Source organism: Cervus canadensis, chromosome 7 (genome assembly GCF_019320065.1).
Source record: "Cervus canadensis isolate Bull #8, Minnesota chromosome 7, ASM1932006v1, whole genome shotgun sequence".
NCBI classification, from domain to species: Eukaryota; Metazoa; Chordata; class Mammalia; order Artiodactyla; family Cervidae; genus Cervus; species Cervus canadensis.
This window is the reverse complement of record NC_057392.1, coordinates 92,536,854-92,559,934: the sequence shown is the minus strand read 5'-3', so window position 1 is coordinate 92,559,934 and position 23,081 is coordinate 92,536,854. Positions and strand designations below refer to the sequence as shown.

Sequence of the window (23,081 nt, the reverse complement as noted above, 5' to 3'; positions counted from 1 at the left end):
CCCCTGGAGAAGGAACTGGCAATCCACTCCAGTACTCTTGCCTGGAAAATTCCATGGGCTGAGGAGTCTGCTGGGCTACAGTCCATGGGGTTGCAAAGAGTTGGACACGACTGAGCGACTTCACTTTCTTTCATTTTAAGCTGTGGTGGAGGGAATGAAGGTAATGTCACCTCCTTCAAAAGACCCCAGGTATGTACTGCCACATCCAGTGCCCCGGACCCCGCAGCAGACCACCGCGACCCACGCCTCCCATGGAGACTCCTGGACTCTCACGGGCAAGTCTGGGCCAGTCTCTTGTGGGGTCACTGCTCCTTTCTCCTGGGTCCTGGTGCATAAGCTTCTGTTTGTGCCGCCAAGAGGCCATTTCCCCAGTCCTGCGTCAGTTCTGGCAGCTCTGTGGTGGGTTAATGGCGACCTCCTCCAAGAGGGCTTATGCTGCACCCACGTCTGCACCCAGCGCCCCTGCCCCTGCGGCCGTCCACTGCTGACCCGAACCCTCACAGGAGACGCTCAAACGCAGCTCTGCCTCAGTCTCTGTGGGGTCCTTGGGTCCTGGTGCGCCCAAGGCTCGTGAGAGTCCTCTGAGCATCTCTAGTGGGGATGGGGTTTGATTCTAAACAGTGGAAACTTTGGCTGACTTTATTTTTGGGGCTCCAAAATCACTGCAGATGGTGACTGCAGCCATGAAATTAAAAGATGCTTGCTCCTTGGAAGGAAAGTCGTGACCAACCTAGACAGCATATTAAAAAGCAGAGACATTACTTTGCCAACAAAGGTCCGTCTGGTCGAGGCTATGGTTTTTCCAGTGGTCATGTATGGATGTGAGAGTTAGACTGTGAAGAAAGCTGAGCGCCGAAGAATTGATGCTTTTGAACTGTGGTGTTGGAGAAGACTCTTGAGAGTCCCTTGGACTGCAAGGAGATCCAACCAGTCCATCCTAAAGGCGATCAGTCCTGGGTGTTCATTGGAAGCACTGATGCTGAAGCTGAAACTCCATTACTTTGGTCACTTGGTGCAAACAGCAGACTCACTTGAAATGACCCTGATGCTGGGAAAGATTGAAGGTGGGAAGAGAAGGGGATGCCAGAGGATGAGATGGTTGGAAGACATCACGAATTTAATGAACATGAGTTTGAGTAAACTCTGGGAGTTCGTGATGGACAGGGAGGCCTGGTGTGCTGTGGTTCATGGGGTCGGAAAGAGTCGGACACGACTGAGCGACTGAACTGACTGACTGTGGAATAAAATATGCCTTAAAAATATGTTAATGATTACTGAAGACCTACAAGACCTTTTAGAACTAACACTCAAAAAAGATATCCTTTTCATTATAGGGGACTAGAATGCAAAAGGAGGACTTCAAGAAACACCTGTAGTAACAGGCAAATTTGGCCTTGGAGTACAGAGTGAAGCAGGGCAGAGTTTTGCCAAGAGAACGCACTGGTCATAGCAAACAACCTCTTCCAACAACACAAGGGAAGACTCTACACATGGACATCACCGGATGGCCAACATCAAAATCAGATTGATTACATTCTTTGCAGCCAAAGATGGAGAAGCTCTACATAGTCAGCAAAAACAAGACCGGGAGCTGACTGCGGCTCAGATCATGAACTCCTTACTGCAAAATTCAAACTTAAATTGAAGAAAGTAGGGAAAACCACTAGACCATTCAGGTATGACCAAAATCAAATCCCTTAGAATTATACAGTGGAAGTGAGAAATAGATTTAAGGGACTAGATCTGAGAGAGAGAGTGCCTGATGAACTATGGACGGAGGTTCGTGACATTGTCCAGGAGACAGGGATGAAGACCATCCCCAAAAAAAAGAAATGGGAAAAAGCAAAATGGCTGTCTGAGGAGGCCTTAGAAATACCCGTGAAAAGAAGAGAAGTGAGGAGCAAAGGAGAAAAGGAAAGATATATGCATTTGAATGCAGAGTTCCAAAGAATAGCAAGGAGAGATAAGAAAGCCTTTCTCAGCAATCATTGAAAAGAAATAGAGGAAAACAATAGAATGGGAAAAACTAGACAGCTATTTAAGAAAATTAGAGATACCAAGGGAACATTTCATGCAAAGATGGGCTCAATAAAGGACAGAAGTGATATGGACCTAACAGAAGCAGAAGATATTAAGACAAGGTGGCAAGAATACACAGAAGAACTCCACAAAAAAGATCTTCACAACCCAGATCTTCACGATAATCATAATGGTGTGATCACTCACCTAGAGCCAGACATCCTGGAATGTGAAGTCAAGCAGGCCTTAGGAAGCATTGCTGCAAACAAAGCTAGTGGAGGTGATGGAATTCCAGTTGAGCTATTTCAAATCTTAAAAGATGATGCTGTGAAAGTGTGGCATTCAATATGTCAGCAAAATTGGAAAACCCAGCAGTGGCCACAGGACTGGAAAAGGTCTGTTTTCATTCAAATTCCAAAGACAGGCAATGCCAAAGAATGCTCAAACTACTGCACAATTGTACTCATCTCACATGCTAGTAAAGTAATGCTCAAAATTCTCCAAGCCAGGCTTCAGCAATACATGAACCATGAACTTCCAAATGTTCAAGCTGGGTTTAGAAAAGGCAGAGGAACCAGAGATCAAATTGCCAACATCTGCTGGATCATTGAAAAAGCAAAAGAGTTCCAGAAAAACATCTATTTCTGCTTTATTGACTCTGCCAAAGCCTTTGACTGCGTGGATCACAGCAAACTGTGGAAAATTCTGAAAGAGATGGGAATACCAGACCACCTGACCTGCCTCTTGAGAAACCTGTATGCAGGTCAGGAAGCAACAGTTAGAACTGGACATGGAACAACAGACTGGTTCCTAATAGGGAAAGGAGTATGTCAAGGCTGTATATTGTCACCCTGCTTATTTAACTTATATGCAGAGTACTTCATGAGAAATGCTGGGCTGGATGAAGCACAAGCTGGAATCCAGATAGCTGGGAGAAATATCAATAACCTCAGATATGCAGATGACACCACCCTTATGGCAGAAAGTGAAGAACTAAAAAGCCTCTTGATGAAAGTGAAAGAGGAGAGTGTAAAAGTTGGCTTAAAACTCAACATTCAGAAAACTAAGATCACGGCATCTGGTCCCTTCACTTCATGGGAAATAGATGGGGAAATAGTGGGAACAGGCTCAGACTTTATTTTTGGGGGCTCCAAAATTACTGCAGATGATGACTGCAGCCATGAAATTAAAAGACACTTACTCCTTGGAAGGAAAGTTATGACCAAGCTAGACAGCATAGTAAAAAGCAGAGACATTACTTTGTCAACAAAGGTCCATCTAGTCAAGGCTATGGTTTTTCCAGTGGTCATGTATAGATGTGAGAGTTGGACTATAAAGAAAGCTGAGTGCAGAAGAATTGATGCTTTTGAACTGTGGTGTTGGAGAAGACTCTTGAGAGTCCCTTGGACTGCAAGGAGATCCAACCAGTCCATTCTGAAGGAAATCAGTCCTGGGTGTTCATTGGAAGGACTGATGCTGAAGCTGAAACTCCAGTACTTTGTCCTGATGGGAAGAGATGACTCATTTGAAAAGTCCTTGATGCTGGGAAAGATTGGGGCAGGAGGAGAAGGGGATGCCAGAGGATGAGATGGTTGAATGGCATCACTGACTCAATGGACATGAGTTTGGGTAAACTCCGGGAGTTGGTGATGGACAGGGAGGCCTGGCGTGCTGCAGTTTATGGGGTCGCAAAGAGTTGGACATGAGTGAGGACTGAAATGAACTGAACTGAGCTCAATGATTACTGATACTGAAATGCTAAATAGTTCAAATATGTTCATCTGGATTAGAAAATAATCATGTTATTTCCTGTAAATTTTTCTCAAGGTTATTGTTATTTTATAACTTTAGTATTTATTTTTTCCTCTGTATAAAGAAGGACTCATTTTATAAGTTGTTTGAGTAAATAACAATATAGGTGAAACACCAAGGAAGACCGATCAAGAGATTCAAGATTGACAAGCGGATCTACTAAGAGAGATTAATTAACAGCAAAGGATCCACCACAGGATTTCTTTAAGAAGCATGACTGTGTAATATTTTTTATATACAGAAACATAGTTACACAAAATTTCCAAGAAGACAGGTGCAATGTAAGACTGTACCTATTCTGAAGTGGGAAAAAATGGGGGTATCTTAAGGATTTCGGAAAACTACATTTTCCTTTTTCATGTCTTTCATTAGTTGGGATTGTTTCAGATATGTTATTATCCTATGATAGAAAACTCTAGTCCATGCCACATAGAAAATGCGCAGTCAGCAAATGAAAAGTGAAAAGTCAGAATGAAGAAATTCGAAACAATTATTCATTCACATCAGAAAATGTTTCCAAGCCAAGCCTTAGTTGTACTGGGTTTTGAAAATTACTTCATCATTTGGATCAGTTCTGTGGTGTGATGTCCCTTTGTCTAGTTGTGATTATAAAGTAACTGCTTTTACTTTAGAGGCATTCCAAAGCAGTAGTTTGGGTTCACATTACATGTGGACAGTCTTCTGTTTTGAAGAAAATCAACATTTCATGTAAAAAAAACTTTCCTGCCAACTCCCCTCCCAAGCCTCAAGGGCTTATGACTGAAATATCATCAGCATATGCCTAAGGCACCGCAATTTCTTTCTACCTAATGCCTCCCCACAATCTCCACTCACTCTAATTCAGCTTTTGACCTTCTGCTAAATTAAGCTCCACAAGATCCTTCATGCAATATATTTTAATAAATTTTGAAAAAAAATTAACATGTACTGCTGGAGTTCCAACCACCTTAGGTTATAAACTAGTTTTACAGGCCCCTCAGACTCTAGGATTGAGGAATATGCACCAATACAGTACTCAAGAAAATGCTAAATAAGATAGCATGCTATCTGGTTCCAGTCCCTTACTTGGGTTACTGACTACTTAAGTCAAATGAGTGTCAGCGTCCCCTTTTCATAAGTGAGGACAGTAGCAGTATTTACATCATAGCATTATTCTGAAAATTAATAATCTGTGTGACACATTTAGCATAGTAGCTGCCACATATTAAGCCCTCCTGAATATTGCTACAGATTAATACTAATGTTAATAGGAAGTTAGCCTCCAATCCTTCCCTGCCACCTTCTCATCAAATAAAAAAAAAAAACACCATATTCCTTACTACTCATATAAAGGAATTGTGAGTAGACTGCTCACAGAGCATATGGAATTTGCCATGAGATGGGCTGGGGTGGGGAAGAGTTGTGGACCTGCATTCAATTTCTAATCCTGAGCCTTCACTCAGGTTATCTTTTTTGAATCACAGCATTCTTAATAACAAAGTGGGAATATTACCTACCTTGAGAGGTAGTTATAAAGATTAACCATTATGAAGTACAAATTGCTAATAATTACTGAACTACTTACTTGCTCTGAGCCCCAAGTTTCTCATCTGGAAAATGGGAATAATAATATATATCTTGCATGGAAGTTGGGAAAATTAGAAATTATAATACTGAAATTGAAAGTAAAAGCCACTCAGTCATGTCCGAATCTTTGCTACCCCATGAACTATACAGTCCACGGAATCATTCAGGCCAGAGTACTGGAGAGGGCAGCCGTTCCCTCCCCCAGAGGATCTTCCCGATCCAGGGATCAAACCCAGGTCTCCAGCGTTGCAGGCAGATTCTTTACCAGCTGAGCCACAGGGGAAGCCCTAATGATAATACCAGCACTTCATTGATACTTACTATGCTCGGCAATGTGCTAAGCCCTTTATGCAGACTGGACTCAGTAGTGTGTGCCCAGTGGTGAGTGGGCACTCAGTAAATGCTAGCTATTGTTATTGTTAACAATGATCTAACCTAAGTTCCATCAACAGGTGAAAATAAAAAGTCATATATACACACACACACACACACACACACACACACACACACACACACACACACGATGAAATACTACTCAGCCATAAAAATGAATGCAATTTTGCCATCTGCAGCAGCATGCATGTACTTGGAGGGCATTATGTTAAGTAAAATAAGTCAAAAAAAGACAAATACTGTATGATATCATTGATCTAGTGGTTACCAGAGGGGGTAGGGGAGGGATAATGAAAGGATAGTGAATTAAGAGATATAAATTATCAGGTATAAAATAAGCTACAAGGATATATTGTACCACATGGGTAATGTAGCCAATATTTTACAATAACTATAAAGGGAATATAACCTCTAAAAATCATGAATCACTATATTGTATATCTGTAGCACATAATATTATATATATACATCAATAAAAAATAAATTTAAAGAAAATGATCTCATTATCTTAATATTTTATTCTCCAAATAATATTTAATTTTAAATTTTATTTAAATTAAATTATTTATTATATAAATATATAATAAATATTTATTATAATAATATAGTTTTATTATTTATATATAATTTATTATAATTATAAAATTAAATGAATATATATTGTATAAATTTAAATTATGTATTATATACATTTAAATAAATAATTAATTAAATATGTATTTAAAAATATGTATTTCCCTCTGGATGGTAATTTCTAGTTTCATGGTAAACAATTTATGACAGTTCTTCAGGCCATGGAATTGGTTAAGTGGGAGCCACCTCAGGAGAAATGATCAAGATAGAAAATGTGTGATAATCATAGTGGATGTGTTTGTGGAAGCTGGGTTTCAGAATTCCTTGAAGTAACTGCCTTAGATACATGGGAGGTCGAGTTGGAGCGTTTATTCTCTTTGTTAATGTCTGGGGTATTTTCTCATCCCCTCCCTGTCCTCTTCCTCCTCCTCTTCCTCTTCTTGTCATTATCTTATTGGCACTGTTTTTATTTCCTTAATCTACCCGTGGTAAGTATAGAGATGTGACAAAGTAACCTGATACCCAAGGCATTGTAGTCAGAGATGTAGAATTTCTTTAGTTTCCTGACTTGAACTACAGAATGAGACCTCATAATATATATAGCTCATTTGTGCCTGATAAGCAATTTCTGAATAAACTTTGTATCCTTTAATAATTCTTTTTTGCTCACTTGAAACAAAATAGGGAGAAAAATTAAGTGAAAATTTGCTGTTTTGTATGTGTGTGTCCTCATTCCTAGGTATTTTAAGCTATTACCTCAGAGAATCCCTCAAAATGAAGTTCTCCTGAAAATGTGCTTTTCTACAGCCTGAAATATTCACAGTTCACTTCAGAGGCATACACAATAAAGCATGTTATACAATTTAATAGATACACATGTGAAATGTTTATGATCAAACAAATAAAACTTAATTTGTCAATCTCATCTATTTTTCTTTAAAAATGCAATAAAAGAATCATAGTTAAAATGAAAAAACAAAAATGTATCTATAGTTACTAATCATATTTTTGAATAGCCATCCATGTGGAGATCTTAAGACTATAGCATTTTCTTCTAATGACAAGGAAATTAAAATGGAATTAAAACAAATTGTGAAATGGTGAAATAGAATAGACCTACAGCTACAGCTCCATCTCAAGGAAATTGAAGAAAAAAGTCCACTACACCTTACTTCCCTTAGGTATTCATAAATGCTTTCCCAGGATGGGAAAGAGCAGTTGATAACAAAACACTTTCTGCTAGCAAGACACAAAGAAAAATACCAATAAATTAATTCCAACTTGCAAATATTTACCTAATGTAGATAATCTACTTCAGCATCAAAATGAAATATTTTCACAATATTTTAAGCATCTCTTACTTCATGTCCTATCCTGAAAACACAGATGGTTTTGCCCTCTGTATTTCCCAAGCAGCAGAAAAATCCTTGTGCTCTTTCCTGATGCAACATCCCCACCTGGTGAATATAGATCTTCACAGTCAATCGCTCATTAGGGTAGGAGCCATTGGTGGCATTTGCAGACATAAAGAAAGTTACCCTAGCATAAAAGGTCATAACACTAACACTGTTTTTAAGGACCATTCTGAAATGACTTGCTTTAGATTCAAGTTTAAAAAAATTACGATGAGGTTGTGCTATTGTTTATTTGTTGGGGGAGGAGACAAGGGAAGTTTCAGGAAGAGAAGACCATTCCAGGTGCAATTATAATTGGTTAAATCTGGGATGCATTTTAGTCCCCCAACACTTGGCAAAAACTAATACTGAATCATTCTAGAACTGGTGAAATAATGTGCAGTCAAATAAACAATGACAAGGAGAACGCAAACCTGTGGACAAAAAAAAAAATTGGATATTTCATTGCTTCTTAATATTTTTCAGTGAAAAAAAAAAGCATAAATAATAAGACAAGTGATTTACCACTGGTACTAATTGTGAAAACTAGACAGTGAGTGAGCCAGAAGACTAGATGTTTGATGTTTGCTGAGACACTTTCTTCACAGTTTTCCATGTTCTCAGTGCTTCTATTACTAGAGCTAATGAACAGTTGGTCATGCTATTATACATGTTAAAAAAAACAAAAAATATGTTTTTAATTGTTCTTTAACTCTAGCCTGTATTTAAAGAGGCAGTTTGTGAAAAATATGTGAGAACTATTACAATATGAGTAGATATTTAACCTGTTTTAGTATGCTTTTTGAATGATTTGTTTAAGAATATATTACAAATACTCTTGATAAACCTAATTTTTTGTGTCCTAGAAAAAAGTATATGGGATTGAGGTATATGAAGATTAGGAGAGAAAGTGGAAAATTTCAGAGACGGTTGATAAAATATCTCCAGGTTGTCTGTCACCAGCTGAGAAGAATAATTCTTGGCATCCCCCATTTTTTTTTCTCTCTCTCCTCTGTCTCTCCATATATACCTACACATTATGTGCACCGTAATATGTATATTATATAAAATCTGTAATATCATATTTACCTATCTATCAATACAGTCTTCCTTGGTAGCTCAGCTGGTAAAGAATCCACCTGCAATGCAGGAGACTTGGGTTCGATCCCTGGGTTGGGAAGATCCCCTGGAGGAGGGAAAGGTTACCCACTCTAGTATTCTGGCCTGGAGAATTCCATGGACAGAGGTGCCCAGCGGTCTACAGTTCATGGGGTTGCAAAAGTGTCAGACACGATCTAGTTACTAAACAACAACATCTATATATAGAAAATATATATACACATATTTACTTATTTCTATTCCTCCTATCTCCACAGGTGTTTTGTGGTCAACTAAGATTAAATACAGGTATATTATAGCTATGAAATAACCACATATATTTATACAAATATATATACAGTCAGTTATTTATATGTGTATACAGACCAGGACTTCCTCCATGGCTCAGCAGTAAAGAAAGTGCCTTCAGTGCAGGAGACACAGCTTCAATCCCTAGATCAGGAAGATTCTCTGGGTTAGGGCACGGCAACCCACTCCAGTATTCTTGCCTGGAGAATTCCACGGGCAAAGGAGCCTGGTGGGTTATAGTTCATGGGGCTGCAAAGAGTGGGACAGGACTGAAGCAGCTTGGCACACACACACTTGTGTACAGATAAGCACGCACGTGTGTACAGATAAGCATGCACATGCTATGGTGGCTCTGGAATATTGGGTAAGGACTTTGACTAAAACCTTTGGAGTTTTTCTTAGAAAGACTTTTAAAAGCTGTCTCAGCTGCTAGTTTGGTTCTATATGCATAGACATCCATGTTGTCAGTGCTATCACCTCTCATCCTCTCTGTGTCCCTCTTTATTTACAGCTCAGACTCTGAGTCATGCTATAGGAAAGAGCAATTTTTGTTCTTGGAAAAGTGGCTTTCTTATTTTCTTTGCACATTAGTGACTAATGTATAAAAGCCCTTTGTCTGGCTAACAGCTCAATTTAATTTTTATTCCATTAAAGTTCTATAAGATTTTAATGTTGCTATTGTTCACAGAATAATAGAAAAATAACCTAAGTTTTAAAAAATTGTGCTTAAAAGAATAAAACACTCATTTATATTCGAAAGAGCAGAAACCTTCTTAGTGGGTAGAAATATATATAATAAATTAAGTACTAATTAAATACAAACTATGTTTAAAATGGGTGGCAAAGTATCACTGTGAAATTAAATGCATTTATTAATGGTTTTCAAATTTCTGGTTCTAAAATACTAATACAGCTTTTTCTCAGATATTATGTCCTTGGCAATTGAAAAGCTGAGTTATATAGTTATCCCGTCTCTTTCCTGATTTTTCTGCTGCCAGTTTCTATTTCTATATACTTACCAATATTATGCAACCTCTTTAAAGACTTAAAATATAAACAGCCTTCAGTCAAGTCTGGGTGATTCTTTGAAGGCTGTTTACCATAATGGTTATAATCATGAACTCTGAATTTGAATCCCAACTTCTTCACTTATTAACTATGTGATTTTCGACGGCAGATTTAGACAAGGCACAGTCTCTATGCTTCATTTTCCCCATCTAAAAAATATTTTATATATAATAGTATGTAATTAAAAATAATTAAATAGAAAGAACAGTGCCTGCCACATAAGATATGTTCTATACATTACGGTAATGATTTATATCAGCCTGGAAATTTCTATTGAATCATTAATTCTAAGTATTCAAAGATTACCCTTTTAACTAATTTTGCATTGTTTCAGTAAGTCCCTGGAATAAGCAAAGCGTTTGGTAAATAATTTTAATCATACTCTGGAAGAAAATAACTATCATTTATTTCTAATAATCTAGGAAATTGATTTAAGACATAGTACAATATATAGTAAAAGAATATTTTTAATGTTTAAAAAAGTATGTGTTCTCACAGATTGTTTTCTCTTTCCTATTAAAGTTTCTATTTAGAAAATTGATTCAGCTATTTCTTTCAAACTGGTGCTGATTTTCAGTGAAACTGTGGCTATTATCTAAACTTCAGTAGACAATTCTATTACATATCACATGTCCGTGTTGATATATTGACAATTTTTAAAGAAAATCTTTTAGTAACCTCTTAAGAAGTACAGTATTAAAACTGTACTAAAGTGTACTTAGTCACTTAAAAGTAGCTAAGGCTACAAATGGAAAATTTTATTCAAGTACTTAAATTGAGATAGACCATTCAGGATTTCAGGGGTGTCGCAGACCAGCACAGGTCCATGCTCTGAGCCATCATCCAAAACCACACTTGTTTTATGAATAAATCGCCATTTCTTTGAAGTTTAAGTTGTGTCATGTTAGAAACAGTTTGAAACACTGAACACTTCTAAAGTATTTCAGAACATTTTGCATTTTCATTCCAGATGCAAAAACTTCTAGTTAAAGACTTTTAGCAAAGTGTTGAGATTAATTCATTACATTTAATGGGCAGGAAAGTGAGAATAAAAGGCTCTGCTAGTGTACCAAACTGCTATTTTTCTTCAAGATTATTAAAGGTTTTCACTGTGAAGTCTCCAGTTCAATGAAATCTAAACTACAAAAAAAAAAAAAAAATATGTGAAGTCCCTGCAGGACTTTGAAAGTGTAGATATGAGACACAAACCCATTTTAAGCCTGCTGGTGGCCTAAAGGTTTTTAAAACATTATCCGGTGATGCCGAGTACTGTGTCCTACCAGAGATTTCTGATTTAGAAAGTATTTCTACCCTGTAAATAACACCCACAAAAGAAAGCTATAGTTGCATACAAACCATCTGTGCAATCTCAAAAACGACAGAATGATCTCTCTTCATTTTGAAGGCAAATCAATCAATATCACAGTAATCCAGCCTATGCCCCAACCAGTAATGCTGAAGAAGCTGAAGTTGAATGGTTCTGTGAAGACCTACAAGAACTTTTAGAACTAACACCCCCCAAAAAGATGTCCTTTTCATTATAGGGGACTGGAATACAAAAGTAGGAAGTCAAGAAACACCTGGAGTAACAGGCAAATTTGGCCTTGGAGTATGGAATGAAGCAGGGCAAAGGCTAACAGAGTTTTGCCAAGAGAACACACTGGTCATAGCAAACACCCTCTTCTAACAACACAAGAGAAGACTTTACACATGGACATCACCAGATGCTCAAAACCAAATCAGATTGATTATATTCTTTGCAGCCAAAAATGGAGAGGCTCTATACAGTCAGTAAAAACAAGACCAGGAGCTGATTGTGGCACAGATCATGAACTCCTTACAGCAAAATTCAGACTTAAATTGAAGAAAGTGGGGAAAACCACTAGACCATTCAGGTATGGCCTAAATCAAATCCCTTACGACGATACAATAGAAGTGACAAATAGATTCAATGGATTAGATCTGATAGACAGACTGCCTGAAGAACTACTGATGGAGGTTGGTGACATTGTACAAGAGACAGTGATCAAGACTCCCCAAGAAAAAGAAATGCAAAAAAGTAAAATAGATGTCTGAGGAGGTCTTACAAATAGTGAGAAAAGAAGAGAAGTCAAAGGCAAAGGAGAAAAGGAAAGATATACCCATTTGAATGCAGAGTTCCAAAGAATAGCAAGGAGAGATAAGAAAGCCTTCCTCAGTGATCAATGCAAGGAAATAGAGGAAAACAATAGAATGGGAAAAACTAGAGAGCTATTCAAGAAAAGTAGAAATACCAAGGGAACATTTTGTGCAAAGATGGGCATAATAAAGGACAGAAATGGTATTGACCTAACAGAAGCAGAAGATATTAAGAAGAGGTGGTAAGAATACACAGAAGAACTATACAAAAAAGATGTTCATGACCCAGATAATCACAATGGTGTGATCACTCACCTAGAGCCAGACATCCTGGAATGTGAAGGCAAGTGGGCCTTAGAAAGCATCACTACAAACAAAGCTAGTGGAGGTGATGGAATTCCAGTTGGGCTATTTCAAATCCTGAAAGATGATGCTGTGAAAAGTATGGCACTCAATATGCCAGCAAATTTGGAAAACTCAGCAGTGGCCACAGGACTGGAAAAGGTCTGTTTTCATTCCAATTCCAAAGACAGGCAATGCCAAAGAATGCTCAAACTACTGCATAATTGCACTCATCTTACACACCAGCAAAGTATTGGTCAAAATTCTCCAAGCCAGGATTTAACAGTACATGAACTATGAACTTCCAGATGTTCAAGCTGGATTTAGAAAAGACAGAGGAACCAGAGGTCAAATTGCCAACACCTGTTGGATCATCAAAAAAACGAGAGAGTTCCAGAAAAACATCTACTTCTGCTTTATTGACTACTCCAAAGCCTTTGACTGTGTGGATCACAACAAACTGTGGAAAATTCTCCAAGAGATGAGAATACCACACCACCGGACCTGCCTCCTGAGAAATCTGTATGCAGGTCAGGAAGCAATAGTTGGAACTGGACATGGAACAACAGACTGGTTCCAAATTGGGAAAGGAGTACGTCAAGGTTGTATATTGTCACCGTTCTTATTTAACTTATATGCAGAGTATATCATGAGAAATGCTGGACTGGATGAAACACAAGCTGGAGTCAAGATTGCTGGGAGAAATATCGATAACCTCAGATATGCAGATGACAACACCTTTATGGCAGAAAGGGAAGAAGAACTAAAGAGCCTCTTGATGAAAATAAAAGAGGAGAGTGAAAAAGTTGGCTTAAAACTCCATTCAGAAAACTGAGATCATGGCATCTGGTCCCATCACTTCGTGGCAAATAGATGGGGAAACAATGGAAACAGTGAGAGGCTATTTTTGGGGGGCTCCAAAATAACTGCAGATGGTGACTGTAGCCATGAAATTAAAAGATGCTTGCTCCATGGAAGAAACACTATGACCAATCCAGATAGCATGTTAAAAAGCAGAGACATGACTTTACCAACAAATGTCCAGCTAATCAAAGCTATGGATTTTCCAGTAGTCATGTATGGATGTGTGAGTTGGACTATAAAGAAAGCTGAGCACCGAGGAAGTGATGCTTTTGAACTGTGATGTTGGAGAAGACTCTTGAAGAGTCCCTTGGACTGCAAGATCAAACTAGTCAATCCTAAAAGAAATCAGTCCTGAATATTGGAAGGACTGATGTTCAAGCTGAAGCTCCAATACTTTGGCCACCTGATATGAAGAACTGACTCACTGGAAAAGACCCTGATGCCGGGAAAGATCGAAGGCAGGAGGAGAAGGGGATGACAGAGGATGAGAAGTTTGGATGGCATCACCAACTCGATGGACATGAGTTTGAGTAAACTCTAGGAGTTGATGATGGACAGGGAGGCCTGGTGTGTGGCAGTCCATGGGGTCACAAAAAGTCGGACATGACTGAGTGACTGAACTGAGTGACTGATAGTTGTATACAAACAAGGCTGAATTAACGTTCTAATAACTTTAAAATTCCCAAACTCTTAATGATGTTCCTTGGACAGCAAGGAGATCAAGTCAGTCAATCTTAAGGGATATCAACTCTGAATATTCATTGGAAGGACTGATGCTGAAGCTGAATCTCTAATAGTTGGGTCACCTGATGTGAAGAGCCAACTTACTTGAAAATACCCTGATGCTGGGAAAGACTGAGGGCAGGATGAGATGGGGGAAACAGAGGATGGGATGGATAGATGGCATCATCAGCTCAATGGACATGAAACTGAAGGATAGGGAAGCCTGGTGTGCTGTAGTCCATGAGGTCATAAAGTGTCGGGCAGAACTGAGTGATCGAACAAAAACAACTGTTTTATGATTTGAAACCGCAGGTGTTCATCTCTATGAGCATCAAACTTAATGAGCGTTCAGTCGTGAAAAACATTGCATTAAAATGTCAGATGATATTGCGTACATGCAGAACCTAAATAAATGCACAAATGAACTTATCTACAGAACAGATAGTTATAGATGTAGAAAACAATATTATGATTACCAGGGGGAAAGGGAGGAAGGGAGGAATTGGGCGATTGGTACTGACAGAGACACACTGCTATGTATAAAGAAAAGTGAAAGTGTTCATCACTCAGTCATGTCTGACTCTTTGTGGTCCCACGGACTGTAGCCCACCAGGCTCCTCTGTCCGTGGATTCTCCAGGCAAGGACACTGGAGTGGGCTGCCATTTCCTTCTCCAGGGGATCTTCCTGACCCAGGGATTGAACCCAGTTCTTCCACACTGCAGGCAGATTCTTTACCATCTGAGTCACCAGGGAAACCCTGCTAAAGAGGGTAAGATCATGTAAAAGGAAGTTTTGAAACAAAATACGTCTTAGAGTTGGGTGGATGGAGGTTTGGAAAAACATCCAAGGGGGGATGTTACCGTGGTAAAGATTTAACCGAGACACAAAATAAGTTATTAAAATTGATAAATTTTCCCCTCAAATTACATATTTATGTGTAGGGGTGAATTAGGAGTGGAATTGGTTCAATAAACTGTAATAATAAGCATGTTTAATCTATTTAATCTATCTTTGTTGATATTTTGAAAGGCAGAGAAATTGTATAAAGAAACACCTCAAAAACTTGGAAGATATATATTAATAGTGTGATCTTTAAAGGTTTATCTAATCATATTTCAAGGAATGGTATATTTTGACTGCTATTTGTTGTTGTTAAGTCTTTAAGCTGTGTCCAACTGTATTGTGATCCCATGGACTGTAGCCTGTCAGGCTTCTCTGTCCATGGGATTTCCCAGGCAAGAATACTGGAGGAGATTGCCATTTCCTTCTTCAGGGGATCTTCCTGACCAACAGATCGAACCCTCATCTCCTGCATTGGCAGGTGGGTTCTCTACACTGAGCCACCAAGGAAGCCCTTTAACTGCTTATCCTTTATCAATTATGCAAATTTTAATGTTAGTATTTGAATTTTGAAATTTAAAAGAGTCCTCAAACCATTCCTTGGGCATTTCTACGTTTAGGGATTTAGGGATTTAACATTTTGGAGGACAGAAGTATTTCCAGATGATTGGATAAGCAGGAACCAGGCTGCCCACATGTGAAAGGAACTGATCCAAAATAATGGGAAGATATTGTTGATTGCCTGCTTTATACATAGTGGTTTATATCTCTTGATCTCATACCTCTAATTTGCCCCTCCGCCCTCACTCACTCCTTTGATAATCACTGGCTTATTTTCCACATATGTGAATATGTTTCTTTTTTGCATATACTTTCATTTGTATTATTTTTAGATTTCACATATAAATGGTTTTATACAGTATTTTTCTTTCTCTGGACAAACAGCAAGAATATACTGTATGGCACAGGGAATTATAGTCAATTTCTTGTAATAACTTTCAATGGAGTATAATCTGTAAAAACTCTGAATCACTATGCTGTACCCCAGAACCTCGCATGAGGTGGCCAAAGTTTTGGAGTTCCAGCTTCAGCATCAGTCCTTCCAATGAATATTCAGGACTGATTTCCTTTAGGATGGACCGGTTGGATCTCCTTGCAGTCCAAGGGACTCTCAAGATCTTCTCCAACACCAAATGGGCAGACTATCTGAAAAGAGATAGTTCAGGTTCAACATTTCCAAGGAAGATTGTCAGGACGCAATGACCACCTAAAAGTGAGAAATATGGGTGTAGACAGTCAAGTGTGAGTTCAGGATCCTATTTTAGAAGAAAAAATATTTGTTTGAGCTGTTAATGATATTAGGAAAATAAGGGCAGTGAAAGGGAGGGAAGAGATAAGCTCATAATTGGATAAGCTCATAGTGATGCTTTTGAAGATGTTGTGAATAAAATGGCTGGTGGGCAATAGGATATATGCATTCAGAATACTTTTTTTTTTAAGGTATTTTGGAAAGTCTGTTTTGGAACGAGAGCTGAGAAAGCAGCACCAGAGGTAAATGTCAGTACTGTGCTGTGCTGCCTCTCTGTGACCCCGTGCTTCCGAGGTTCTGGGTTTCTCTGTGCGTGGGATTTCCCAGGCAAGCATAATGCAGCGGGTTGCCATCTCCTGCTCCAAAGGAGCTTCCCAACCCAGGGGCTGAACCCACAGCTCCTGCGTCTCCTGCAGTGGCAGGGGATCCTTTAGTCCTGCGTCCCACGAAAGCCCAAATGTAAGTATTTTTTGCAGTAAAGGGAAACAAGAAAAGGAAGCAACTATAACAAGAGACTTGTTTGTTTTGTTTTGAATTTTTGGGAAAGCAGAATCTAAGATGGTTCTCAATGAGTCTTACCATGGTTCGATTTATATGTGAAGAAGACCTGTCAATGCAAATATGTCACTCGATTGATTACGGTAACTAATACGGCCAAAGGGAGATGGTCCTATTGAATCCAACTTAATCAAGAAGCATATTTATAATAGCCAGGACATGGAAGCAACCTAGATGCCCATCAGCAGATTAATGGATAAGGAAGCTATGGTACATATACACCATTGAATATTACTCAGCCATTAAAAAGAATGCATTTGAACCAGTTCTAATGAGATGGATGAAACTGGAGCCCATTATACAGAGTGAGGTAAGCCAGAAAGATAAACACCATTACAGTATATTAACACATATATATGGAATTTAGAAAGATGGTAATGATAACCCTATATGCAAAACAGAAAAAGAGACACAGACGTACAGAACAGACTTTTGGACTCTGTGGGAGAAGGTGAGAGTGCGATGTTCTGAGAGAACAGCATTGAAACAAGTATACTATCAAGGGTGAAACAGACCACCAGCCCAGGTTGGATGCATGAGACAAGTGCTCGGGCCTGGTGAACTGGGAAGACCCAGAGGGATGGGATGGGGAGGGAGGCGGGAGGGGGGATCGGGATGGGGAACACATGTAAATCCATGGCTGATTCATGTCAATGTATGGCAAAAACCTCTACAATATTGTAAAGTAATTAGCCTCCAACTAATAAAAATAAGTGAGAAAAAAAATAGATTTCCTGTGATTAAAAATACTTACTTGCAATTGTCACAAAACAATATAAATCCTCCTACTAAATAAGTAATCTTATCAATAACAACAACAAAAAAAGAACTGGACATGGAACAACAGCCTGGTTCCAAATTGGGAAAGGAGTACTTCAAGGCTGTATATTGTCACCCTGCTTATTTGACTTATATGCAGAGTACATCATGAGAAAAACGGGGCTGGATGAAGCACAGGCTGGAGTCAAGATTGCTGGGAGAAATATCAATAACCTCACACAGGCAGATGGCACCACCCTTATGGCAGAAAGTAAAGAACTAAAGAGCCTCTTGATGAAAGTTAAAGAGGAGAGTGAAAAACTTGGCTTAAAACTCAACATTCAGAAAACTAAGATCATGGCATCCAGTCCCATGACTTGATGGCAAATAGATGGGGACACAGTGGAAACAGTGAGAGACTATTCTTGGGGGCTCCAAAATCACTGCAGATGGTGACTGCAGCCATGAAATCAAAAGACAGTTGCTCCTTGGAAGAAAAGCTATGACCAACCTGAACAGCATATTAAAAAGCAAAGACATTACTTTGCCAGCAAAGGTCCATCTAGTCAAAGCTGTTTTTTTCTAGTAGTCATGTGAGGATGTGCAAGTTGGACTATAAAGCAAACTGAGCACAAGATAATTAGTGCTTTTGAACTGTGGTGTTGGAGAAGACTCTTGAGAGTCCCTTGGACTGCAAGGAGATCCAACCAGTCCATCCTAAAGGAGATCAGTCCTGGGTGTTCATTGGAAGGACTGATGCTGAAGCTGAAACTCCAATACTTTGGCCACCTGATGCAAAGAACTGACTCATTGGAAAAGACCCTGATGCTGGGAAAGATTGAAGGTGGGAGGAGAGGGGACGCAGAGGATGCGATGGTTGGATGGCGTCACTGACTCTATGGACAAGAGTTTGAGTAAGCTCCGGGAGTTGATGATGGACAGGGAAGCCTGGTGTGCTGCAGTCCATGGGGTTGCAAAGAGTCGGACACGACTGAGCAACTGAAATGACTGATTTTACTATACTACCAGGGCTTCCCTGGTAGCTCACTAGTAAGGAATTCACCTGCAGTGGAGCAGCTGTGGATTTGTGGAGCACGTTTCTCTCAGTTGGGAAGATCTCCTGGAGAAGGAAATGGTGACCCATTTCAGTATTCTTGCCTGGAAATCCCATGGACAGAGGAGCCTGGGGGATGGGTGATCCAGTCCATGAGGTTGAAAAGAGTCAGACAGGACTTACTGATGAGACAGCAACAAATTTATTACCACCATAATTTTTTTTCACTACTTATCCTCCATATCTTCCTTCACTGTTCTCTGTGTCTTTCTCACCATGAGGCTGTGAGGCATTGGCCAAATATCCAGATTTAGAAACTGTTTCATGAGATGTCCCCTAGTTTTACAACTCATATAAAGGGGTGAAAGCCCTAGAAAAAAACTACAGGAAAGAGAGTACTTGCAATGTTTCAACTTAATCTTAATAGAAGAGAAGAGACTATTTTTGTTGCTATTGTTCTGGCTCTGTGCTAGGCACTTCTTAATATTTGCTCATTGTATATTTGCTGAGTTACTAAAGTCTTGTTTCATTGTGTTTCACTTCACTGAGCTTTGCAAATAATATATTTTTTACAATTTGAAGGTTTGTGGCAACCCTGTCTCCACCAAGTCAATGGCACCATTTCCCAACAGTATTTGCTCACTTCCTATCTCTGTGTCTTATTTGGTAATTTTCATAATATTTCAAACCTTTTCATTTTTACTGTATGTGTTATGGTGATCTGTGTGTGATAAGTGATCTTTGATATTGTCATTGTAATTGTTCTGGGCTGCCAAAAACTGTGCCCATGTAAGATAGCAAATTCAATCAATAAATGGTATATATGCTCTGACTGCTCCATTGACCAGCTATTCTGCCTCACTCTCCTTCTGCTTGAGCCTGCCTATTCCCTGAGACACAACAATATTGAAATTAGCTCAATTAAGAACCTTAAAATAGACTTTAAGTGAAAAAGATGGTTGCACATCTCTCCCTTTAATCAAAAGCTAGAAATGATTAAGCTTAGTGAGGAAGACATGCTGAAAGTGGAGATAGGCTGCAAGTTAGGCCTCTTGTGCCAAACAGCTAATTGTGAATGTAAGGGAGATTTTCTTGAAGGAAATTAAAAGAGCTACTGCAGTGAACACACAGATGATAAGAGAAATAGCATTGTTGTTGATATGTAGAGGGTTTTGAAAGATCAAGCCAGTCACCACATTTCCTTAAGCCAAAGCCTAATCCAGAACAAAGGCTTAACTCACTTTAAATCTATGAGGACTGAGAGGGGTAAGGGGGCCGCAGAAGAAAAGTTTGAAGCTAGCAAAAGTTGGTTCGTGAAGTGTAAGGAAAGAAGCCTTTTCCATAACGTAAAAGTGCAAGGTGAAGCAGCAAGTGCTGTTGTAGAAACTGCAGTAAGTTATCGAGATCTAACTAAGATAATGAATGAAGGTGACTATGCTAAACAACAGATTTTCCACATAGATCAAACAGCATTTTATTGGAAAAATATGCCTTCTAGGACTTTTCATATCTGGAGAATAGAAGTCAAGGCCTGGTTCAAAGCTTCAAAGGACAGGCTGGCTCTCTTGTTAGGGACTAATGCAGCTGGTGACTTTAAGATGAAGCCAGGGTTCATTTACCATTTAGAAAACGCAAGGCTGCTTAAGAACTATGCTAAATCTGCCTGTGTTCTACACCCAACAAAGCTTGGGTGTAGCACACCTGTTTATAACATAGTTTGTGGATATTTTACGCCCACTGTTGAGAATAAAAACATTCTTTTCAAAATATTACTGTCCATTGACAATGAACCTGGTTACCCAAGAGCTCTGATGGAGATGTACAATGAGCTTACTGTTTCCATGCCTGCTAACACCACATCCATCCTGCAGCACATAGATCAAGGAGTAATTTCAACTTCTAAGTCTTATTGTTTACGAAGTACATTTTTAAGACTCTAGCTGCCACAAATAGTGATCAGTGTGATGGATCTGAACAAAGTCATTGGAAGTCTGGAAATGATTTACCATTCTAGATTCTCTTAAGAATCTTCATTAAAAAAACAAAAAAAACAAAAAAAAACCTTTGTGACTCATGGGAAGGGATCAAAACATCAACAATAAGAGGAGTTTGAAAGAAGTTGATTCCAACCCTCATGGACAACTTTAAGGGGTTTAAGACTTCAGTGGAGGCTGTAACTGAGCACACGGTAGAAATAGGCCTAGAATTAGAAGTGGAGCCTGAAGATGTGTCTGGATCACTGTGATCGCATGGTGAAACTTTAAAGGATGAGGAGTTACTTGTTAGAGATGAACAAAGACTGTAGTTTCTTGAGATGGAAACTACTCCTAGTAAAGATGCTGTGTAGATTGTTGAAATGACAACCACAGGTTTAAAATATTACATCTAGCAGTGGCAGAGTTTGAGAAGATTGACAATTGTGCAGGTAATTCTACTGTGGGTAAAATGGTATCAAATAGCATTGCATGCTACAGAGAAAGCTTTTGTGAAAGGAAGAGTCAACTGATGTGGCAAATCTTATATTTTATTTCCAGAAATTGCCCCAGCCGCCCCAGCCTTCAGGATGCTACCACCACCCTGATCAGTCAGCAACCATCAGCTCTGAAGCAAACTCCTTTATTAGCAAGAAGATTTTGACTCTCTGAAGTCTCAAGTGATAGTTGACATTTTTTAGAATAAGGTAACTCCATGGCTGATTCATGTCAATGTATGACAAAACCCACTGCAATGTTGCGAAGTAATTGGCCTCCAACTAATAAAGATAATTGGGAAAAAAAAAAAAGAATTAGAATAAGGCATTTTTTACTAAATCATGGATATTGTTTTTTTAGACATACCACTATTGCACACTCAATAGACTACCTTATAGCATAAAAATAACTTTTATGAGTACTGGGAAACCAAGTTTCACATGACTCACTTTACTGTGATATTTGCTGCACTTCAGTCATCTAGAACTGAACCCACAATATCTCTAAGGTATGACTCCACAACTCAGAAAGTGTAGAGTATATTGATAAGTAATTAAGAAGAATAACAGTCATAGATGTTTCTTCAGGTTTATTTTTGATAGTAGATATTTCAAGTTGACATCCTAACTCAAGCCTTTGTAAAGAATCCTTTAACATACTTTTTGGTAAAATTTCAAATTTCTAGATATTTTCTAAATGTACATAGCCAGCAAAAAAGTTTTTATCCTTAAAATGTAAAGTAATTGCTAAAGATCAACCATTCAGCAGGGTAAAAAGGATCACGTTCACGATGTCTCTATTTTTTTTATTAGTTCACCCTATAGCTCTCATTTTATAATAGTAGTTAGTTAACAGAGACAGAGAACATCAAATGTTACTAAGTAGAACGTGGCAATGTCAGACTCAGGGGGAAGAAGATCAGGAGCTTTCCAAATTTATGCACTTATAACAAGCATTTTAATGGTTCATAGTGCAGTCAATTCCTGAAGAATAAATACAAGAGACGACCCAGGTCACTTACAAGGTGGAATTAGAATGCTCTTATTCAGCAGAGTTAGTAAGGACCTCTTACTAGGAGAAGTAGGAGAAAAAAGAAAACGACAAACTTTCCTCTGGGAAAGCTCGCACACATTTGGGCAGGCTGTTGGAGTAGACCAGCCCAGAATTTGATACTTTTATTTCCAACCTTTGACCCCACACATCTGGAAACCCGATTTGAGTCAAACAGAAGGAAGTTTTCTTTTCTATTTCAAAAACTTTGGGAAAAAAAATTAAGCACCTAGTATCCATTCTGCTAGCAAAAGTTACTACTATTTATGCACTTGTAGGGAACTATAAAATATGGAGCATTTGGTTAGGAAATCAATGCCCCAAAACTTCAGCAATATTAGTACATTGCTATTTCTAATAATGGATTTAGATAATGCCTGAGCTAAGCAACATAACTTGGTACTTTGATGCTGTTTGATGCCCTAATTTAACATACACCCTCTAATTCTAGAATATAAAATATGCTGAACATTCTGTATCAACAAATAATCATGACACATATATATTTTTTATTTTAAAGGCATTTTCATCTACAATAAAATTTATAATCACTATACTGTGTTTTAAAACATATCAAAGCAATGATACAGTTTGTCGTCATGGCTTTAATTTACTTGGACAATAGTAAAATTAAAAAAATTATGTCACAAAATATATGAAAAGTTTTCATATAAAAAACTATTTGTTGTAGCATATTAAATTTTTATTTGACCACCTTTAATATAGAGTCACTTAATTCTTGATTACATGATAAGCATTG

The 23,081-nt window shown here is 38.5% G+C and overlaps 1 pseudogene; it reads left to right on the top strand.

Moving 5' to 3' along the window:
• The first annotated feature begins 432 nt into the window (after nucleotides 1–432).
• LOC122444784 lies at nucleotides 433–21,464 on the top strand (annotated as a pseudogene).
• The last annotated feature ends 1,617 nt before the right edge of the window (nucleotides 21,465–23,081 follow it).